Consider the following 24,276-nt stretch of genomic DNA (forward strand, 5'->3'; position numbering starts at 1 on the left):
CAAGGAACAGCTTTTAAAGGGGAGAGGGGGATGGGTGTTGGGTCCCTACTCATCAGATATTGATAACCTATCCTGAGGATTAGTCATCAATACTAGTGGCTTGGAAAACCCCTTTAATTCATCAAATTGCAAGAGTGGAGACATCTGTATATGTAGCATACAAAAGTAGATGCAAATAATTCTGTTGTATCTGCAATTTAATGAACTTGCACTAAACTTTCTACATCCACAATGAATTAACACTTTAAGTGTAATCCTTAATACATTAAGCACACTTTATATAGATTGTAGAATATTATTGGAATCCTGATCAAAGAACTTGGTCTTGAAATACTTCTTATAGAATATAATTATAAGTAATTTTCAGAGTGACTTCACAAAGGCGAGGTCTTGCCATACTAACCAAATTATCTCTGCAAGGGAGAAGGGTTATTTAACATCAAGGGGAATCCCTTTCTATGATCTGTCTGGACAATATCCAGCATGTTGCCATTAAATTGCAACTTTCCCTAAAGAAAAACTGTTCCCATGTGGCAATTAAATTCAGCTCTAAAGAGGTTTTACAGTTATATGTAAATAAAAGTTTTATATTTATTTATTATTATTATTATTATTATAATAATTATTATTTAGCTTAGATGTATTCATTTTTTTTTTAAATAAATCCACTGGTCCTACCGTCCAGCCACAAAGGGATACATCAGAAATTATAGTTTTTAAAAATTCGGTTCGGACACTTCGCTGAATTTTCCCCAAATATTTTATTAAATCCGAATTAATTTGTGACGAAGCGTGTTAAAAATCTGCTATTTCCCGACTGCTGGGAGCCTGTATATCAGTGTACATCACTGTGTATTGCAAAAACATGCATAGCTAGTCCACTGTGGTAGTGAAACAGTAACTGTGAGTCAGTATGACAGGCAGGTGACATGTGTCACTGTTAGAATCAGTTCACACTTCACTTATTTGGTCAGTTACGGGGACAACACTGAACAAAAAACTGAAGTGTGAACTCAGCCTTACAAGTCAACGCTAGCATCAGGTATAAAGGACTTAACCATGCAGTGGCCCAAGATTCTACTATAGAGTGAAAGAGCTCTCTCCTTTCACACCATTAGCTGATTCCACATACAGTACAGACCAAAAGTTTGGACACACCTTCTCATTCAAAGAGTTTTCTTTATTTTCATGACTATGAAGGCATCAAAACTATGAATTAACACATGTGGAATTATATACATAATAAACAAGTGTGAAACAACTGAAAATATGTCATATTCTAGGTTCTTCAAAGTAGCCACCTTTTGCTTTGATTACTGCTTTGCACACTCTTGGCATTCTCTTGATGAGCTTCAAGAGGTAGTCACCTGAAATGGTCTTCCAACAGTCTTGAAGGAGTTCCCAGAGATGCTTAGCACTTGTTGGCTCTTTTGCCTTCACTCTGCAGTCCAGCTCACCCCAAACCATCTCGATTGGGTTCAGGTCCGGTGACTGTGGAGGCCAGGTCATCTGGCGCAGCACCCCATCACTCTCCTTCATGGTCAAATAGCCCTTACTTTCAAAGTTTTCCCAATTTTTCGGCTGACTGACTGACCTTCATTTCTTAAAGTAATGATGGCCACTCGTTTTTCTTTACTTAGCTGCTTTTTTCTTGCCATAATACAAATTCTAACAGTCTATTCAGTAGGACTATCAGCTGTGTATCCACCTGACTTCTCCTCAACGCAACTGATGGTCCCAACCCCATTTATAAGGCAAGAAATCCCACTTATTAAACCGGACAGGGCACACCTGTGAAGTTAAAAACATTTCAGGTGACTACCTCTTGAAGCTCATCAAGAGAATGCCAAGAGTGTGCAAAGCAGTAATCAAAGCAAAAGGTGGCTACTTTGAAGAACCTAGAATATGACATATTTTCAGTTGTTTCACACTTGTTTGTTATGTATATAATTCCACATGTGTTAATTCATAGTTTTGATGCCTTCATAGTCATGAAAATAAAGAAAACTCTTTGAATGAGAAGGTGTGTCCAAACTTTTGGTCTGTACTGTAGATTGCTACAGAACTTGTTTACCCCAAAATCAGCAGTATCACTATTTCACCCCAATAACATAATAAAGGATTAATGGAATTACTTATGTAAAAATAACAATGTGAACCCCCCCCCAATCAGTAGTATCAGACCGCTATTTCACCCCAATTACAGAGTCAAGGATGAATAGAATTAGTTACTGTATGTAAAATAACAATGTGAATCCCCCAAATTAGTAGTATCAGACTGCTATTTCACCCCAATTACAGAATCAAGGATTAATATGATTACTTATGTATAAAAAGAATGTGAACAAGCTAAAATCAGTAGTATTGGAACACTTGGAACAATTAGTGCAGCAAGGTGTAATAGAGTAGCTTTTCTATTAGCCAAGTCTTACACTGTTCTATTGACCCCTGCTCTCTCCCTATAGTGTGGATAAAGTCTCCCTTTTACATCCCTACACTATCTCAGTGCTGTCCCTGAACTGTTTAAAAATAATATTTTTCAAATAAAGTTCTGTCCCTATGCTTAGTTCACTGGAAAATGGCAGAGACCAGGTATGAGCAGGCTTTTTATAGGGCTGTGACATCACAGGGGCTGGCTATCTGATGATTGGCTGGCTGCACAGCATTATGGGTGATCCCTCATTCCCGGGATTCTTACTTTCACTTTGTAACATGTGCAGCAGACATTTTAGGAAAAATCCAATTTGTTTCCACGAATCGCCAGGAAATTCAGATTCATGACAAATCGAATGTTTCCTGAAATTCAGATTGAACTCCACTTGATCAATTTAAATTCGGTCACACTAGTGTCACTCAAAAAAAATAAAAGTTTCTGTCAGTTAAAACCAGATAGTGACACATGTCCTTTCTTTCTAATCTGTTTTTATTTTCTGATTGTTGTTTTTTATTTATTATATTTCCTGAACAAGATTATGGGGGCTGCCATCTTGCCTTAACTGTTCTTAACAGTATTTAGTAATATGTTTTACAGCAGCCACCATGGGTCATAGCCATAATAGACAAGAGGGGACTTCATTCTTTTTCAAAATATGACTCATGCAGAGATCAGGAAGGAATACATAAGGCTTGTTAGACACTAGCGGTGGCGATCAGGCAGACTTGCCTGCTGGATCTCTGCACACTCTGGCATTGACAGAGGCTTGTAAGGCACCATCCGGCCCTATTCGCTATAATGGGGACCTGTGGAGATCTGGCTGCATTCCAACAAAAATGCCATGAATCAGCCGGAAGGAAACTACTGCATGCAGTGGTTTTCTTCCAACCAATTCTCAGCATATTTGCCGGAGTTCGCCCAGATCTCCGCCCAGTCCCCATTATAGTGAATTGGGCTAGAATGTAGCTTTACGAACCACCGTCAATGCCAAAATGCAGAGTGATCTGGCAGGATGTCTGATGCAACTTGTCCTGCTGTGTGATTAGGACAGGTTTTGTGTGAATTAATAGGACGGGGGCCATTTTATTTCTCCTAATGATTGCTCCCCAGACAAAACGAGCCATTATAACTAATGAAAGGTATTTGGGAATATATTTATAATAAAGTAATATTAAAATATTTTATTGTCTTAATTGCCGGAGAACCCCGTTAAGCCTTGGCTTAAAGAGGGCCTGTCACCCAAAAATGCAATGCAATCTGAAAGCACCATGTTATAGAGCAGTAGAAGCTGAGCAGATTCATGTATATATTTGTGGGGAAAAATTCTGTAAAAAATATAATTTATACATTTATATTTCTGCTTTTTCTACCTTCTGTGAACAGCATTGATACAGGAGGGAGGGGTTATCAGTGATTGATAGCATTGCGTGCATAAGTGTGCATAACAGATAGCTGTCAGTCCCTGATAGCACCTCCCGCCTGTACCGATGCTGTTCACAGAAAGTAGAAAAAGCAGAGATATACTGTAAATGTATAAATTACAACTTTTACTAAATCTTTTCCCATGAAAATATATATTAATCTGCTCAGCTTATCGTGCTCTATAATACTATGCTTTCAGATTGCATTGCATTTTTTGGTGACAGATCCTCTTTAAGCCATGCGTCTAAATTGGTCTCTAAATAAGAGTGGAGCAGATCGGTAGGAGACTTGGCAGAAAGGACAACTACTTTATACTTCATATATACTTTTAACATTCATTTGTAGGTCATGTATATTAAAGAGCATTAATTCCTTCACAGTGTTTCTCGTAACTCCTCAATTAAGCGATTGGTAGAAATATAGCAAGTGCTGTCTTGACAGCAAGTTTTATTAATAGTTGAAAGAAATTTTTACTTGACTTTTTCAATAGTTTTTAGTGTTTTTTCTGACATGATTTCACTGTCAAATTTGAAACTGCTCCATATGTAGATGGACAGAATAATAGATGGATGGATAGATAGATAGATAGATAGATAGATAGATAGATAGATAGATAGATAGATAGATAGAGAGATAGATGCTCTTAAATGGAGTATGCCTAATTGTGATGAGTGAATTACTTGAAATTAGTTTTGGGTCTGATTTGCACATATCGGTCATTAGATTTGATTTGGGTTCAAATAAATTCAACTTAAATCGAACATGACTTAATTGCCCTAAAAAGTCATGTATGATACCCTGTGGTCTCCTAGGACTGTGTCCAACCCCTTACTTAAACACCAAGGCAGATCACCATCAGTGACATATATGGATATAGGTAAAGGCATGGTAGCTGCTGGTAACAGTCTGTTTAAAAACACACTGCACTGTCACTGTAGATTATTTTTAATTACCCATTTTGGTGGCAGATGCCTTCACTATCTTCTGATTTCTAAAAATAGTCACCACCACATTGAGAAATTTGTCCAAGATGACTAGTAAAAGTTTCGGATTTGATGGAATCTTATATATATATATATTTTTTTTGGAAGTCTTCAAACAATTTGATTCTTTTATAAGTGATTTGCTCATCTCTGCTTCCTAGCTGTTTTGCATTGCCTGTTTGCTTACGTATTACAGTCCAGTTGCAAAACTTTCTTTGTATAGTTCACACCCATTGTTGATTTATTTTTGTGTTGTTAAATAACTTACAATATAATGTCAACAGTTGCCTGTGTGGTCTTCTAAGTACTGAACTTTTCAGCTTTTAATGAGAACAATTCCGCTGTGAAACACAAATACAAAGCTGGAGTGTTTGATGGCAGGAAACTCCTTCAAAACATCCCATTTTATAATGAGTAACAGATGGGACAGGAAAGAAACACATAAGGGCACACGTACAAAGGGTCAGTCTAGTGAACTATCCATGTTGCTGGGGAATATTCAGTAGGATGTGTCTGTGCCAAATTGTAGTACGTAAACATTTTATAACTTAAGGAGGAGCTACAGTAAGTGTTATTTTTTATGACAAACAAGTGGCAACTTATGTACAAAGAGGACAACCCATTGGGTCTGTTTTTGTACATATTACATATGGAAGACCAGTCAGGAAAACTGCAATTTAGTTTTTATAATAAATAAAGTGGCATACAAAGGTTTGGGCACCCCTGGTCAAACCTACTGGTATTGTGAACTGAAACTGAATATGAAGATGAGATGATTTACAAAAGATTACATATTCCCAGGGGTCAAGTCGAGGGGGAACGCGTGGGAACGGCGTTCCTGCACTTTTTTGCACTACTAGGCCGGCAGCCTATCAGAGGCCGGCATAGGCGGCGCGATGACGTCATCACGCCGTCGGCCTGAGCCGTACAGCCTGGAGTCAGGACACAGGCTGGAAGAGGCCTGCATCGCTCCAAAGAGGTAAGTATAAGTGTTCATTATTTTATTTTTTTAAACTATATTATACTGGCACATGATTGGGGAATTTGGGGGGGCCCTGGTATTATACTGGGCTGGCACATGATTGAGGAATTTGGGGGGGCCCTGGAATTACTGGCACGAATTAGGGGGGGTGTCTGGTATTACTGCCACATGATTGGGGGGTCTGGTATTACTGGCACATGATGGGGGGGGTATGGTATAGTGGCACATGATTGGGGGGTCTGGTCTGGTATTACAATACTGCCACATGATTGGGGGGGTCTGGTATTACTGGCACATGATTGGGGGGGTCTGGTATTACTGGCACATGATTGGAGGGTCTGGTATTATACTGGCACATGATTGGGGAATTTGGGGGGGTCTGGTATTACTGGCACATGATTGGGGGGGTCTGGTATTACTGGCACATGATTGGGGGGTCTGGTATTATACTGGCACATGATTGGGGAATTTGGGGGGGTCTGGTATTACTGGCACATGATTGGGGGGGTCTGGTATTACTGGCAAATGATTGGGGGGGTCTGGTATTACTGTCTTGTGATTGGGGGGTCTGGTATTATACTGGCACATGATTGGGGAATTTGGTGGGGTCTGGTATTACTGGCACATGATTGGGGGGGGTCTGGTATTACTGGCACATGATTGGGGGTCTGGTATTACTGGCACATGATTGGGGGGGCTGTATTACTCGCACATGATTGGGGGGGCTGTTATTACTGGCTGATGAGAGGCACTGGGGGCTGATGAGAGGCACTGGGGCTCTTATCTGAGGTCTTATCGGGGGTCATTCATATTGGGGTCTGAGCTGAGGTGTGATCTGAGGTCTTATTAACATTGGGGATCTTATTGGGGCTGTTAGCTGAGGTCTGATTAACATTGGGGGTCTGATTGGTGGTCTGACCTGAGGTGTAATGAAAAATATTTTTTTCTTATTGTGCCCACTTCCAGCCCGGAGCCCAGCTGCCCAGAGCACTGATCCGGAGCAGCTTGGAGAAAAAAGGCCTCACAGTCCCACACTCCTTCTGCTCGGCCAAGCCTGTCAGCACCCCTGAGGCCAAGCCAGCCAGCCCCCCTGAGGCCAAGCCAGCCAGCCCCCCTGAGTCTTCAGAACTGTAAGTAAATTATATATAAGGGGAGTTTTTGTTTTGTTTTGATCACAATGTGTACATTTGGCTCAGTCCACAGCGACACAAATTACAGCATGCTAGATTTTCTGTGCTTTTTTTTTTTCCGCTACACGTAGCTTTCAAAAGGCCATTCACATGTATTGTATTTTAAAGGGGTTTTCCCATCTCAGACAATGGGGGCATATCGCTAGGTTATGCCCCCATTATCTGATAGGTGCGGGTCCCTATATATATTTGTTTATTTCATGTTAATTTTGCAGTTGTTTGTGTAAACTGACACTTTACAATAAATGTTGCACTGAATTTTCAGCGAAATATATATTATTATTATTTATTTTTTTTGGGGGGGGGGGGGGGGGGGGTTGCAGTGGATCTTGGGTGAGTTCCCACACTTTTTTTTTCCCAGGACTTGACCCCTGCATATTCCCTTTGTCATTTTAGCAAAAACATGTTTTTATTTTCATCTTTTAGATTTTCAAAATGAGAAAAAAGTAAAAGGTCCTGAAGCAAAACTTTGGGCACCCTGCATGGTTAGTATTAGAGGTTGCCTTACTTTAGCAAATGGCAATTATCATATAGAAAAAGTTAATACAAGGCACTTACTAATGCCTAGTGTTGAGCGCGAATATTTGAAAAGTGAATTTTTATCACGAATATCGGCACTTCGAGAATTCGCGAATATTTATAGTGATATATATTCGTAATTTCGAATATTCTAGATTTTTTTATTCATCAGTAACCTCCCTTCTTGCTTTTGGGCCAATGAGAAGGCTGCAATGTCTTTTTCTGAGCTTAGCAACATCCCTAGCAACCAATAGAAAAGTTGCCTACCCCTTACTATATAAGAACCTCCCCAGCAGCTTTTTTGTAAAGTTTATTGCAGTTATGAAAGAGACAGCAGTGTCATTGCTGTGCTCTGTGTTTTGATGTATTACATTAGATAGTTAACTTTTATATATATATATATATATATATATATATATATATAATTAAGATAGTTAGGGGGAGATAGTGTAGGTTAGATTGATCTATAGTGTAGCTCAGGGATACTCAACTGGCGGACCGCGGGCCAAATACGGACCGTGGACACCAGCTGTCCGGACCCCTGCCATCCCTTCCATAAGAAGCAGCACTTTAGGCTGCTTCCTAATCTGACAGCGTGCCGGAAAGAGCTGGGGCACAAGCTCCTCCCCATGCAGGCACCGGATGGAAGAGGATGAGTGTGCTGAAAGAGACAGGTTCCTCCACATGCAGGTAACTTGTCTCTCTCAGCGCATTTATCCGGCGCCTGCGCGTGGAGGAAGCCGTCTCTCTGAGCGGCTCAGTCCCTCCTCTCCTGCAGCAGCGGCACGTAAGGGAGCTTCAAGCTTCAAAGGACACTTACGTGCTGCTGGAGAAGAGGCTGGACATCACCACCGCCACCAATGGAATAAAGTCCACATTTTGGGGGGGAGGGAGGGGACTGAGGGGTACAGACAAGCGGGAACACGTCACTGACTGCAGGAAAGGACTCTACAGTGTCATTGTCCTGTTCCCATGTTGCCTGTGCCTCTCTCTGTAATGGTTAAATAAAGATAAGGCTCCATTCACACCATGGTATTTTTGTTCCACATCCAATCCCCATTATTGGTGGATTGGCTGCGGACCCCTTTATTTCAGTGGGGCCACGAAAAGATGTAGAGAGCACACTGTGTACTGTCTGCATCTTTTGTGACCCCATTGAAATGAAGGGGTCTGCATCCAATCCACCAATAATGGATGTTGGATGTGGAACAAAAATACATATGTCTGTTCTGCGGCTAGGGTTGCCACCCGGCCATTATCTCACCGGCAAGGCCGATATTTTAGTGGCCCTGCCAGTGCAGGTAATTTCTTTATACCCGCAATTTTTCTGTATGGACTGTTACTAATGAGCGCTTCCATTGCAGAGCACAAATTAGTACAGTCTTTACCTCCACTTGTGTTAATAAAAAAAATAAGTAGGGAACGCACCAACTGGAAGCTCAGGACAGGAGCTCCGAGACGTCATCACACTGAAGCGCAGGTCCCGTCCTCAGCTTCCAGTCAACAGAGAGTGTTCACTGCAGCGCCATCAAATGGAGGAGGTAAGTTTTTTTTTTTTTTGCAAAAGCAGAGATGGGGGCATTATTCTTACCGGGGGCACTAATGGGGGCATTATTCTTATTGGGGGAACTAATGGGGGCATTATTCTTACTGGGGGGCACTAATGGGGGCATTATTCTTACTGGGGGCACTAATCGGGGTGTTATTCTTATTGGGGGCACTAATCGGGGGCATTATTCTTACTGGGGGCACTAATGGGGGCATTATTCTTATTGGGGGGACTAATGGGGGCATTATTCTTGCTGGGGGCACTAATGGGGGCATTATTCTTACTGGGGGAACTAATGGGGGCATTATTCTTACCAGGGGCACTAATGGAGGCATTATTCTTACTGGGGGCACTAAAGGGGGCATTATTCTTACTGGGGGCACTAATGGGGGCGTTATTCTTACTGGGGGGCACTAATGGGGGCATTATTCTTACTGGGGGCACTAATCGGGGTGTTATTCTTATTGGTGGCACTAATGGGGGCATTATTCTTACTGGGGCAGTAATGGGGGCATTATTCTTACTGGGGCACTAATGGGGGCATTATTCTTATTGGGGGCACTAATGGGGGAATTATTCTTGCTGGGGGCACTAATGGGGGCATTATTCTTGCTGGGGGCACTAATGGGAGCATTATTCTTACCAGGGGCACTAATGGAGGCATTATTCTTACTGGGGGCACTAATGGGGGCGTTATTCTTACTTGGGGCACTAATGGGGGCGTTATTCTTACTTGGGGCACTAATGGAGGCATTATTCTTACTGGGGGCACTAAAGGGGGCATTATTCTTACTGGGGGCACTAATGGGGGCGTTATTCTTACTTAGTGTATTTTACATTTAGTCGTGAGACTATTGGTTGCCTACTCTTGACGTACACTTTTTGATTTTTTTGGGTGTTATTTGTAGTAAAAATTAACTTTTATTTATTAAATTTAATAATTAGTGAATGAACTTATTGCTAACCTACTTAAATTATAAATTTAAAACTTACACTGGTGGACCTGAGCAGTGCTTTTCTGAAGAAATTAATCAGTTAATCAACTAGCAGCCGTTTGACAATGGTGACTGTAGCTTAATTCAGCTAGCTGGTTGCTTTTTAGTATGCTGAATTGGATATATGTATCCACTTGTTGCTACAGTAATTCATAGCATTGTTGGTGGGCTGCTTGATTTTGGTGCCTATTGGCGCCGTATTGTGGCGTGATTAGTACTGCAGATGCTGCGGTGACTGCCTGCTGCCTGTCTTATCTCCTGGATTGATTCGTTTGGCAGTGCAGTCTCTCGCTGTGCTGCCTTTTGGCGATGCAGTCACCTACTGCACTAGGTACTAGCTATTCTATAGCACACGCTCATCATGAAAGGTCCTCTGTGTTCTAAAAACCTAAATGCTGCCCCCCGACATGTTTCGCCATGGATATGGCGTCCTCAGGGGATCGGGCAGTCTGTGAGGAGAGTGGAATTGCCGGGTATATTTGAAAACTCCCACTGAAATGACGTAATGTGTTTCAACCAATGATCTTGCTCCTTGGTGAGCTCGTCCCTGTTGCTTCTAACGTAGTCACTGATAGGCTGTTTGTAACGGCCGGCTCTGACGTATCTGCTCGCGTGATCTCGCTCAGTTCCCGCGCATGCCTCTGGACTTAGGGCTTTGCGGTTTGGATTCACTGGCTAATCTATCCGTACTGGATTGTTCGCCGATCTTCTGATGTTAGAATGTATGGCTGTATAAATTCGGGTGGAGCGAGGTACTGCGCATGTCACTATACTTAGGAGATTCTGCTGATGATGTTGTTTCTCTGCGCATGTCTCTAGACTTGGATGTTTTTTCTCTGTTCTTTCTTCTACTTATCTTTCTTTTGGCGCTTTTCTCTGACATTAGGTGATTTTCTACTTTCTTTTTATTCTTTTTATTACAGACATAATATGTTGTGCCTTCTTACTATTGATATTAGTATGATACTTCTCATATGTCAACCTACTTGTCTAGATTTCATTATTATCTTTCATTTGTGCGCTTTTTAACTGTATCGCAATGATTTACATAGCTATAATACAGTTTAATAATTGTTATTTTTACAGATCAAAACTCCAGCTTCCAGATCTCCAAGAAGGCGACGCACCCACCACCCTCTCCATCCTTTCCAGGTATTGTTATTATTAGTGGTTATTATTGTTTTCCTACAGATCTATCAGCTGACAGTGAATTATCCAGTGGGTGTTACAATATATTTATTCCGTGAGTTGTTTACATTATGGTTTTATATGATTTTTTACTGTAAATATGCCACTCTCCAAATTATTACATTCAAGAAGGTCTAATTACTTTTATTTCATTGTTGTTGTATTCTATTTATTTTCATTAAGACAATTTTTACAAAAATGATGCAAAGGTGAACCCTTCATTAAGGCCTAGGGGTGAAAGACTTCTGAGTCTGTATATCCAGCGGGTTTCTTCCTGCTGTAATTTTTTATCTATATCCCCTTGTCTCGGGCCTGCTTTGATTTTAGTTATCCCCCATACTTTCAAACTATCACTTTTTCCGTCATGCTCTGCCTGGATGTGTCTAGAGAGCGTGGTGTCTGTTTTCAAATTGATATCACTTAGATGTTTTGAAATTCTTCTCCGGAGTGCTTGTACGGTTTTCCCTATATAAATTTTGGGGCAGCCGCATTGTATGGCATAAACCACTCCTGATGTTTTACAATTTATATATTGTGTGATTTTGTACTTCTTACAGTCCACCGGATTTTCAAACTCTTTGCATGCAAGCATTTTGCTGCAGAATTGGCAATCTCCACATGGGTATGACCCTTTGGTGGTTAGCCATGTAGTTTTTTGAGTAGATTGCAAATTTCTCTGAAAATGGCTATGAACTAATTGTTCTCGCAGATTGGTTCCTCGCCTATATGTAATTGAGGGATGTTCTGTGATGACATTTTTGATGTCTTCATCCAATCTTAGAATATTCCAATATTTTTTTAGGATATTATTCACTTCTTGATGTTTTATATCAAATGTACCTATACAGCGCACTGTATTGTCACTGCTGGTATTTCCTTTGTTCTTTAGTAGATCATCTCTGTCCCTGTCTTTTGCCTTCCTATACGCCTTGTGTAGGACTTTTTTAGGGTAGCCTCGTTCTAAGAATTTCTGATAGAGGATTTTGCTTTCATGTTCAAAGCTCTCCTCTGTTGAGCAGTTCCTTCTCGCTCTATAGTACTGGCCTACTGGAATCCCTCTTTTCAGGGGTGTTGGGTGGTAACTGGACCAGTGGAGAAGACTATTGCTCGACGTGGGCTTCCTGTAGATTTCTGTTTCTATATTACCATCCTCTGAAATGCTTAGAGATACATCCAAAAAATTGAGTTTGTTTTTATTGATTTCACCCGTGAATTTTAATCCAATAGTGTTGATATTGAGAATTTTAATAAATTCATGAAATGCTTCTTGTGCCCCTTCCCACAATAATAGAACGTCGTCTATATAACGACCCCAAAAAGTGATATATTTGGTATACTGACTATATGTATCGGTGAACACAATTCTATCCTCCCACCACCCTAAGTAAAGATTTGCAAAATTTGGTGCGCATTTCGTGCCCATTGCGGTGCCTGTGATCTGTAAATAAAAATCGCTATCAAAAATGAAATAGTTATGAGTGAGTAAAAAACTTAGGAGTGACAAAACAAACTCATTATGGTCTTTATAATGGGTGCCTTTAGTGTCTAGATAATACTTGACTGCATCTATGCCTTTAGAGTGTGGTATGCTGGTATATAACGCCTCAACGTCCAGGCTCGCTAGTGAGGTTCCGTGTTCTACATGTATGTTGTTCAATTTGATCAACACGTCCTTAGTGTCTCTCAGGTATGATGTTAGACTGGGGACAAATGGGGATATCACCTCATCGACGTAGCCACTTATTCCCTCACACAGACTCTCATTCCCAGATACAATAGGTCTCCCAGGAATTGGTTGTCGTTTTTTGTGTATCTTGGGAATGGCGTAAAATGTTGCAAGTACAGGATTCGGCTTGTACAGGACTTTGAACTCTTCTTTGGTAATTAGATTCTTTTCTTTTGCCTGCTGTAATATGTTTTTAAGTTCTTGTACAAATTTAGTAGTAGGATTATTCTGCAATTTTTGATAAGTGTTTTGATCTTTCAACAGGTCCATAACCATTCTTTTGTACTCTGATTTTTCCATTAGCACTATGTTGCCCCCCTTATCTGATGGTTTGATTTCTAAGTTTTTATTTTCTGCCAGCTCTTTCAAGGCTTTCTTTTCTTTATTACTTAGATTACTGCTAACTTGTGACTTTTTCCCTTTAATTTTTTGTAGTTCTAGAGTTACTAGATCCACAAATGTCTGAATATTACTATATTTTGTAAAGGGTGGCGTAAATTTGGACTGGGGGGTCATAGTGGAGAATGGTGGTTTAGGTAATGGAATTTGTCCTAAATGTTCTTGCTGTAAGTCTTCCAATATTTGGACTGCTTCACATTCACGTCTATGCATTTCTTGGGTATCCTTGTCTTTATTCTTATACTCCTTGTGCAATGCCAATTTCCTTGCAAAGAGGTTTATATCTTTTACCCATGTGAAGCAGTCAAAATATGGTGCTGGTGTGTACGAAAGACCTTTTTGAATAAGTCTTTCATGTTCCGAATCTAGAATGATGTTTGTTAAATTAATTATTTGCATCTCATTTGTTTTAGAGGGAGGTGCTACGTCTTGGGCTGATATCCCCATTTGTCCCGGTCCCTCAACTGTGTTCCTGACACTAAAAAAGAAGAAGGAGAAGGCAAGGAGGCTGAAGACAGAGAAGGTAAGTGAGGACCCATATTTGGTATTCCTATTGGGGCTTGTGCAGCCACAAATGGAAAAGTTGGAGCTGAGGAGAATAGTAATGGGGCAGTTTCGTTTACTCTGTCTGTGTCTGGAGCTGATCCTCTCTCCATACATTGTGCAGTTTGTCCTCCAGATTTGTTCTGTTGGTTGCCTGCCCATTTTGTTGTACTGTTGGAATTATATCTCCTTTGATACTGTCCAAATTTATTTTTGGCTTTCCTCTTAACACCTGGTTTTGAGGTGTTAGACCCTGAATCAGACTCGGATACTTCTGATTCCGAAATGTCTGTATACTGGCTGGGTTTGCGGTAGTTAAAATTGCCGCTACGATAGCTGGTATTCTTTTTGATGTATATATTACCAGATTCGAAATCTTTCCTATCTCTATTATATTTGCGATGCTTTCTCTCTTTGATCTCGCCTTGTAGGCCTTCGATATTTTTTTGTAGGTTAATTTCCAGCTGAGTATACTCAGGATGAGTCTGGAATATTTTAATATCACCTACTTCTTTTTCTAATTGTTGGGAGATTTTTTGCATTAGCTTCTTTTCGTACTCTAGTAGGTACCCTTGCATGCGCAATGAATTTTCTGTTAATAGAGTTTCCCACCCTTTTATGAATTCAGGGTCTTCTTGGTGTGAGTTGGGAGTGATATTGATACGTATCCCTCTATACACAATTTTTTGTTGTATATAGGTGTCTAAACTCCTCACTTCCCAAACTGACCGCACATAGCTTTTATAGGTCTTATTAAGTTCTTTGAAGGCCTGATTGATATCCAAGATATTTATTGGTAAATTTCCTGTGGAGAACACTTGATTTGCCTCTGCTAGTGATATTTGTGTTGAGGGATGGCTAGATAAGAAACCAGCCATTTTGCACTTGTTTTATTGCATCTGTCACAGTTTATTCCTTTTATGAATAGGGTATAGCTTTTAAGGGTTTTCCCCTATATTTGGAATCAATTGTTACATAGGTGTATACCCAGCGTACGTAGAGGCACTTGTTATTGTATTTTACATTTAGTCGTGAGACTATTGGTTGCCTACTCTTGACGTACACTTTTTGATTTTTTTGGGTGTTATTTGTAGTAAAAATTAACTTTTATTTATTAAATTTAATAATTAGTGAATGAACTTATTGCTAACCTACTTAAATTATAAATTTAAAACTTACACTGGTGGACCTGAGCAGTGCTTTTCTGAAGAAATTAATCAGTTAATCAACTAGCAGCCGTTTGACAATGGTGACTGTAGCTTAATTCAGCTAGCTGGTTGCTTTTTAGTATGCTGAATTGGATATATGTATCCACTTGTTGCTACAGTAATTCATAGCATTGTTGGTGGGCTGCTTGATTTTGGTGCCTATTGGCGCCGTATTGTGGCGTGATTAGTACTGCAGATGCTGCGGTGACTGCCTGCTGCCTGTCTTATCTCCTGGATTGATTCGTTTGGCAGTGCAGTCTCTCGCTGTGCTGCCTTTTGGCGATGCAGTCACCTACTGCACTAGGTACTAGCTATTCTATAGCACACGCTCATCATGAAAGGTCCTCTGTGTTCTAAAAACCTAAATGCTGCCCCCCGACATGTTTCGCCATGGATATGGCGTCCTCAGGGGATCGGGCAGTCTGTGAGGAGAGTGGAATTGCCGGGTATATTTGAAAACTCCCACTGAAATGACGTAATGTGTTTCAACCAATGATCTTGCTCCTTGGTGAGCTCGTCCCTGTTGCTTCTAACGTAGTCACTGATAGGCTGTTTGTAACGGCCGGCTCTGACGTATCTGCTCGCGTGATCTCGCTCAGTTCCCGCGCATGCCTCTGGACTTAGGGCTTTGCGGTTTGGATTCACTGGCTAATCTATCCGTACTGGATTGTTCGCCGATCTTCTGATGTTAGAATGTATGGCTGTATAAATTCGGGTGGAGCGAGGTACTGCGCATGTCACTATACTTAGGAGATTCTGCTGATGATGTTGTTTCTCTGCGCATGTCTCTAGACTTGGATGTTTTTTCTCTGTTCTTTCTTCTACTTATCTTTCTTTTGGCGCTTTTCTCTGACATTAGGTGATTTTCTACTTTCTTTTTATTCTTTTTATTACAGACATAATATGTTGTGCCTTCTTACTATTGATATTAGTATGATACTTCTCATATGTCAACCTACTTGTCTAGATTTCATTATTATCTTTCATTTGTGCGCTTTTTAACTGTATCGCAATGATTTACATAGCTATAATACAGTTTAATAATTGTTATTTTTACAGATCAAAACTCCAGCTTCCAGATCTCCAAGAAGGCGACGCACCCACCACCCTCTCCATCCTTTCCAGGTATTGTTATTATTAGTGGTTATTATTGTTTTCCTACAGATCTATCAGCTGACAGTGAATTATCCAGTGGGTGTTACAATATATTTATTCCGTGAGTTGTTTACATTATGGTTTTATATGATTTTTTACTGTAAATATGCCACTCTCCAAATTATTACATTCAAGAAGGTCTAATTACTTTTATTTCATTGTTGTTGTATTCTATTTATTTTCATTAAGACAATTTTTACAAAAATGATGCAAAGGTGAACCCTTCATTAAGGCCTAGGGGTGAAAGACTTCTGAGTCTGTATATCCAGCGGGTTTCTTCCTGCTGTAATTTTTTATCTATATCCCCTTGTCTCGGGCCTGCTTTGATTTTAGTTATCCCCCATACTTTCAAACTATCACTTTTTCCGTCATGCTCTGCCTGGATGTGTCTAGAGAGCGTGGTGTCTGTTTTCAAATTGATATCACTTAGATGTTTTGAAATTCTTCTCCGGAGTGCTTGTACGGTTTTCCCTATATAAATTTTGGGGCAGCCGCATTGTATGGCATAAACCACTCCTGATGTTTTACAATTTATATATTGTGTGATTTTGTACTTCTTACAGTCCACCGGATTTTCAAACTCTTTGCATGCAAGCATTTTGCTGCAGAATTGGCAATCTCCACATGGGTATGACCCTTTGGTGGTTAGCCATGTAGTTTTTTGAGTAGATTGCAAATTTCTCTGAAAATGGCTATGAACTAATTGTTCTCGCAGATTGGTTCCTCGCCTATATGTAATTGAGGGATGTTCTGTGATGACATTTTTGATGTCTTCATCCAATCTTAGAATATTCCAATATTTTTTTAGGATATTATTCACTTCTTGATGTTTTATATCAAATGTACCTATACAGCGCACTGTATTGTCACTGCTGGTATTTCCTTTGTTCTTTAGTAGATCATCTCTGTCCCTGTCTTTTGCCTTCCTATACGCCTTGTGTAGGACTTTTTTAGGGTAGCCTCGTTCTAAGAATTTCTGATAGAGGATTTTGCTTTCATGTTCAAAGCTCTCCTCTGTTGAGCAGTTCCTTCTCGCTCTATAGTACTGGCCTACTGGAATCCCTCTTTTCAGGGGTGTTGGGTGGTAACTGGACCAGTGGAGAAGACTATTGCTCGACGTGGGCTTCCTGTAGATTTCTGTTTCTATATTACCATCCTCTGAAATGCTTAGAGATACATCCAAAAAATTGAGTTTGTTTTTATTGATTTCACCCGTGAATTTTAATCCAATAGTGTTGATATTGAGAATTTTAATAAATTCATGAAATGCTTCTTGTGCCCCTTCCCACAATAATAGAACGTCGTCTATATAACGACCCCAAAAAGTGATATATTTGGTATACTGACTATATGTATCGGTGAACACAATTCTATCCTCCCACCACCCTAAGTAAAGATTTGCAAAATTTGGTGCGCATTTCGTGCCCATTGCGGTGCCTGTGATCTGTAAATAAAAATCGCTATCAAAAATGAAATAGTTATGAGTGAGTAAAAAACTTAGGAGTGACAAAACAAACTCATTATGGTCTTTATAATGGGTGCCTTTAGTGTCTAGATAATACTTGACTGCATCTATGCCTTTAGAGTGTGGTATGCTGGTATATAACGCCTCAACGTCCAGGCTCGCTAGTGAGGTTCCGTGTTCTACATGTATGTTGTTCAATTTGATCAACACGTCCTTAGTGTCTCTCAGGTATGATGTTAGACTGGGGACAAATGGGGATATCACCTCATCGACGTAGCCACTTATTCCCTCACACAGACTCTCATTCCCAGATACAATAGGTCTCCCAGGAATTGGTTGTCGTTTTTTGTGTATCTTGGGAATGGCGTAAAATGTTGCAAGTACAGGATTCGGCTTGTACAGGACTTTGAACTCTTCTTTGGTAATTAGATTCTTTTCTTTTGCCTGCTGTAATATGTTTTTAAGTTCTTGTACAAATTTAGTAGTAGGATTATTCTGCAATTTTTGATAAGTGTTTTGATCTTTCAACAGGTCCATAACCATTCTTTTGTACTCTGATTTTTCCATTAGCACTATGTTGCCCCCCTTATCTGATGGTTTGATTTCTAAGTTTTTATTTTCTGCCAGCTCTTTCAAGGCTTTCTTTTCTTTATTACTTAGATTACTGCTAACTTGTGACTTTTTCCCTTTAATTTTTTGTAGTTCTAGAGTTACTAGATCCACAAATGTCTGAATATTACTATATTTTGTAAAGGGTGGCGTAAATTTGGACTGGGGGGTCATAGTGGAGAATGGTGGTTTAGGTAATGGAATTTGTCCTAAATGTTCTTGCTGTAAGTCTTCCAATATTTGGACTGCTTCACATTCACGTCTATGCATTTCTTGGGTATCCTTGTCTTTATTCTTATACTCCTTGTGCAATGCCAATTTCCTTGCAAAGAGGTTTATATCTTTTACCCATGTGAAGCAGTCAAAATATGGTGCTGGTGTGTACGAAAGACCTTTTTGAATAAGTCTTTCATGTTCCGAATCTAGAATGATGTTTGTTAAATTAATTATTTGCATCTCATTTGTTTTAGAGGGAGGTGCTACGTCTTGGGCTGATATCCCCATTTGTCCCGGTCCCTCAACTGTGTTCCTGACACTAAAAAAGAAGAAGGAGAAGGCAAGGAGGCTGAAGACAGAGAAGGTAAGTGAGGACCCATATTTGGTATTCCTATTGGGGCTTGTGCAGCCACAAATGGAAAAGTTGGAGCTGAGGAGAATAGTAATGGGGCAGTTTCGTTTACTCTGTCTGTGTCTGGAGCTGATCCTCTCTCCATACATTGTGCAGTTTGTCCTCCAGATTTGTTCTGTTGGTTGCCTGCCCATTTTGTTGTACTGTTGGAATTATATCTCCTTTGATACTGTCCAAATTTATTTTTGGCTTTCCTCTTAACACCTGGTTTTGAGGTGTTAGACCCTGAATCAGACTCGGATACTTCTGATTCCGAAATGTCTGTATACTGGCTGGGTTTGCGGTAGTTAAAATTGCCGCTACGATAGCTGGTATTCTTTTTGATGTATATATTACCAGATTCGAAATCTTTCCTATCTCTATTATATTTGCGATGCTTTCTCTCTTTGATCTCGCCTTGTAGGCCTTCGATATTTTTTTGTAGGTTAATTTCCAGCTGAGTATACTCAGGATGAGTCTGGAATATTTTAATATCACCTACTTCTTTTTCTAATTGTTGGGAGATTTTTTGCATTAGCTTCTTTTCGTACTCTAGTAGGTACCCTTGCATGCGCAATGAATTTTCTGTTAATAGAGTTTCCCACCCTTTTATGAATTCAGGGTCTTCTTGGTGTGAGTTGGGAGTGATATTGATACGTATCCCTCTATACACAATTTTTTGTTGTATATAGGTGTCTAAACTCCTCACTTCCCAAACTGACCGCACATAGCTTTTATAGGTCTTATTAAGTTCTTTGAAGGCCTGATTGATATCCAAGATATTTATTGGTAAATTTCCTGTGGAGAACACTTGATTTGCCTCTGCTAGTGATATTTGTGTTGAGGGATGGCTAGATAAGAAACCAGCCATTTTGCACTTGTTTTATTGCATCTGTCACAGTTTATTCCTTTTATGAATAGGGTATAGCTTTTAAGGGTTTTCCCCTATATTTGGAATCAATTGTTACATAGGTGTATACCCAGCGTACGTAGAGGCACTTGTTATTGTATTTTACATTTAGTCGTGAGACTATTGGTTGCCTACTCTTGACGTACACTTTTTGATTTTTTTGGGTGTTATTTGTAGTAAAAATTAACTTTTATTTATTAAATTTAATAATTAGTGAATGAACTTATTGCTAACCTACTTAAATTATAAATTTAAAACTTACACTGGTGGACCTGAGCAGTGCTTTTCTGAAGAAATTAATCAGTTAATCAACTAGCAGCCGTTTGACAATGGTGACTGTAGCTTAATTCAGCTAGCTGGTTGCTTTTTAGTATGCTGAATTGGATATATGTATCCACTTGTTGCTACAGTAATTCATAGCATTGTTGGTGGGCTGCTTGATTTTGGTGCCTATTGGCGCCGTATTGTGGCGTGATTAGTACTGCAGATGCTGCGGTGACTGCCTGCTGCCTGTCTTATCTCCTGGATTGATTCGTTTGGCAGTGCAGTCTCTCGCTGTGCTGCCTTTTGGCGATGCAGTCACCTACTGCACTAGGTACTAGCTATTCTATAGCACACGCTCATCATGAAAGGTCCTCTGTGTTCTAAAAACCTAAATGCTGCCCCCCGACATGTTTCGCCATGGATATGGCGTCCTCAGGGGATCGGGCAGTCTGTGAGGAGAGTGGAATTGCCGGGTATATTTGAAAACTCCCACTGAAATGACGTAATGTGTTTCAACCAATGATCTTGCTCCTTGGTGAGCTCGTCCCTGTTGCTTCTAACGTAGTCACTGATAGGCTGTTTGTAACGGCCGGCTCTGACGTATCTGCTCGCGTGATCTCGCTCAGTTCCCGCGCATGCCTCTGGACTTAGGGCTTTGCGGTTTGGATTCACTGGCTAATCTATCCGTACTGGATTGTTCGCCGATCTTCTGATGTTAGAATGTATGGCTGTATAAATTCGGGTGGAGCGAGGTACTGCGCATGTCACTATACTTAGGAGATTCTGCTGATGATGTTGTTTCTCTGCGCATGTCTCTAGACTTGGATGTTTTTTCTCTGTTCTTTCTTCTACTTATCTTTCTTTTGGCGCTTTTCTCTGACATTAGGTGATTTTCTACTTTCTTTTTATTCTTTTTATTACAGACATAATATGTTGTGCCTTCTTACTATTGATATTAGTATGATACTTCTCATATGTCAACCTACTTGTCTAGATTTCATTATTATCTTTCATTTGTGCGCTTTTTAACTGTATCGCAATGATTTACATAGCTATAATACAGTTTAATAATTGTTATTTTTACAGATCAAAACTCCAGCTTCCAGATCTCCAAGAAGGCGACGCACCCACCACCCTCTCCATCCTTTCCAGGTATTGTTATTATTAGTGGTTATTATTGTTTTCCTACAGATCTATCAGCTGACAGTGAATTATCCAGTGGGTGTTACAATATATTTATTCCGTGAGTTGTTTACATTATGGTTTTATATGATTTTTTACTGTAAATATGCCACTCTCCAAATTATTACATTCAAGAAGGTCTAATTACTTTTATTTCATTGTTGTTGTATTCTATTTATTTTCATTAAGACAATTTTTACAAAAATGATGCAAAGGTGAACCCTTCATTAAGGCCTAGGGGTGAAAGACTTCTGAGTCTGTATATCCAGCGGGTTTCTTCCTGCTGTAATTTTTTATCTATATCCCCTTGTCTCGGGCCTGCTTTGATTTTAGTTATCCCCCATACTTTCAAACTATCACTTTTTCCGTCATGCTCTGCCTGGATGTGTCTAGAGAGCGTGGTGTCTGTTTTCAAATTGATATCACTTAGATGTTTTGAAATTCTTCTCCGGAGTGCTTGTACGGTTTTCCCTATATAAATTTTGGGGCAGCCGCATTGTATGGCATAAACCACTCCTGATGTTTTACAATTTATATATTGTGTGATTTTGTACTTCTTACAGTCCACCGGATTTTCAAACTCTTTGCATGCAAGCATTTTGCTGCAGAATTGGCAATCTCCACATGGGTATGACCCTTTGGTGGTTAGCCATGTAGTTTTTTGAGTAGATTGCAAATTTCTCTGAAAATGGCTATGAACTAATTGTTCTCGCAGATTGGTTCCTCGCCTATATGTAATTGAGGGATGTTCTGTGATGACATTTTTGATGTCTTCATCCAATCTTAGAATATTCCAATATTTTTTTAGGATATTATTCACTTCTTGATGTTTTATATCAAATGTACCTATACAGCGCACTGTATTGTCACTGCTGGTATTTCCTTTGTTCTTTAGTAGATCATCTCTGTCCCTGTCTTTTGCCTTCCTATACGCCTTGTGTAGGACTTTTTTAGGGTAGCCTCGTTCTAAGAATTTCTGATAGAGGATTTTGCTTTCATGTTCAAAGCTCTCCTCTGTTGAGCAGTTCCTTCTCGCTCTATAGTACTGGCCTACTGGAATCCCTCTTTTCAGGGGTGTTGGGTGGTAACTGGACCAGTGGAGAAGACTATTGCTCGACGTGGGCTTCCTGTAGATTTCTGTTTCTATATTACCATCCTCTGAAATGCTTAGAGATACATCCAAAAAATTGAGTTTGTTTTTATTGATTTCACCCGTGAATTTTAATCCAATAGTGTTGATATTGAGAATTTTAATAAATTCATGAAATGCTTCTTGTGCCCCTTCCCACAATAATAGAACGTCGTCTATATAACGACCCCAAAAAGTGATATATTTGGTATACTGACTATATGTATCGGTGAACACAATTCTATCCTCCCACCACCCTAAGTAAAGATTTGCAAAATTTGGTGCGCATTTCGTGCCCATTGCGGTGCCTGTGATCTGTAAATAAAAATCGCTATCAAAAATGAAATAGTTATGAGTGAGTAAAAAACTTAGGAGTGACAAAACAAACTCATTATGGTCTTTATAATGGGTGCCTTTAGTGTCTAGATAATACTTGACTGCATCTATGCCTTTAGAGTGTGGTATGCTGGTATATAACGCCTCAACGTCCAGGCTCGCTAGTGAGGTTCCGTGTTCTACATGTATGTTGTTCAATTTGATCAACACGTCCTTAGTGTCTCTCAGGTATGATGTTAGACTGGGGACAAATGGGGATATCACCTCATCGACGTAGCCACTTATTCCCTCACACAGACTCTCATTCCCAGATACAATAGGTCTCCCAGGAATTGGTTGTCGTTTTTTGTGTATCTTGGGAATGGCGTAAAATGTTGCAAGTACAGGATTCGGCTTGTACAGGACTTTGAACTCTTCTTTGGTAATTAGATTCTTTTCTTTTGCCTGCTGTAATATGTTTTTAAGTTCTTGTACAAATTTAGTAGTAGGATTATTCTGCAATTTTTGATAAGTGTTTTGATCTTTCAACAGGTCCATAACCATTCTTTTGTACTCTGATTTTTCCATTAGCACTATGTTGCCCCCCTTATCTGATGGTTTGATTTCTAAGTTTTTATTTTCTGCCAGCTCTTTCAAGGCTTTCTTTTCTTTATTACTTAGATTACTGCTAACTTGTGACTTTTTCCCTTTAATTTTTTGTAGTTCTAGAGTTACTAGATCCACAAATGTCTGAATATTACTATATTTTGTAAAGGGTGGCGTAAATTTGGACTGGGGGGTCATAGTGGAGAATGGTGGTTTAGGTAATGGAATTTGTCCTAAATGTTCTTGCTGTAAGTCTTCCAATATTTGGACTGCTTCACATTCACGTCTATGCATTTCTTGGGTATCCTTGTCTTTATTCTTATACTCCTTGTGCAATGCCAATTTCCTTGCAAAGAGGTTTATATCTTTTACCCATGTGAAGCAGTCAAAATATGGTGCTGGTGTGTACGAAAGACCTTTTTGAATAAGTCTTTCATGTTCCGAATCTAGAATGATGTTTGTTAAATTAATTATTTGCATCTCATTTGTTTTAGAGGGAGGTGCTACGTCTTGGGCTGATATCCCCATTTGTCCCGGTCCCTCAACTGTGTTCCTGACACTAAAAAAGAAGAAGGAGAAGGCAAGGAGGCTGAAGACAGAGAAGGTAAGTGAGGACCCATATTTGGTATTCCTATTGGGGCTTGTGCAGCCACAAATGGAAAAGTTGGAGCTGAGGAGAATAGTAATGGGGCAGTTTCGTTTACTCTGTCTGTGTCTGGAGCTGATCCTCTCTCCATACATTGTGCAGTTTGTCCTCCAGATTTGTTCTGTTGGTTGCCTGCCCATTTTGTTGTACTGTTGGAATTATATCTCCTTTGATACTGTCCAAATTTATTTTTGGCTTTCCTCTTAACACCTGGTTTTGAGGTGTTAGACCCTGAATCAGACTCGGATAC

The sequence above is a fragment of the Bufo bufo genome, chromosome 4 (genome assembly GCF_905171765.1).
Source record: "Bufo bufo chromosome 4, aBufBuf1.1, whole genome shotgun sequence".
Lineage (NCBI taxonomy): Eukaryota > Metazoa > Chordata > Amphibia > Anura > Bufonidae > Bufo > Bufo bufo.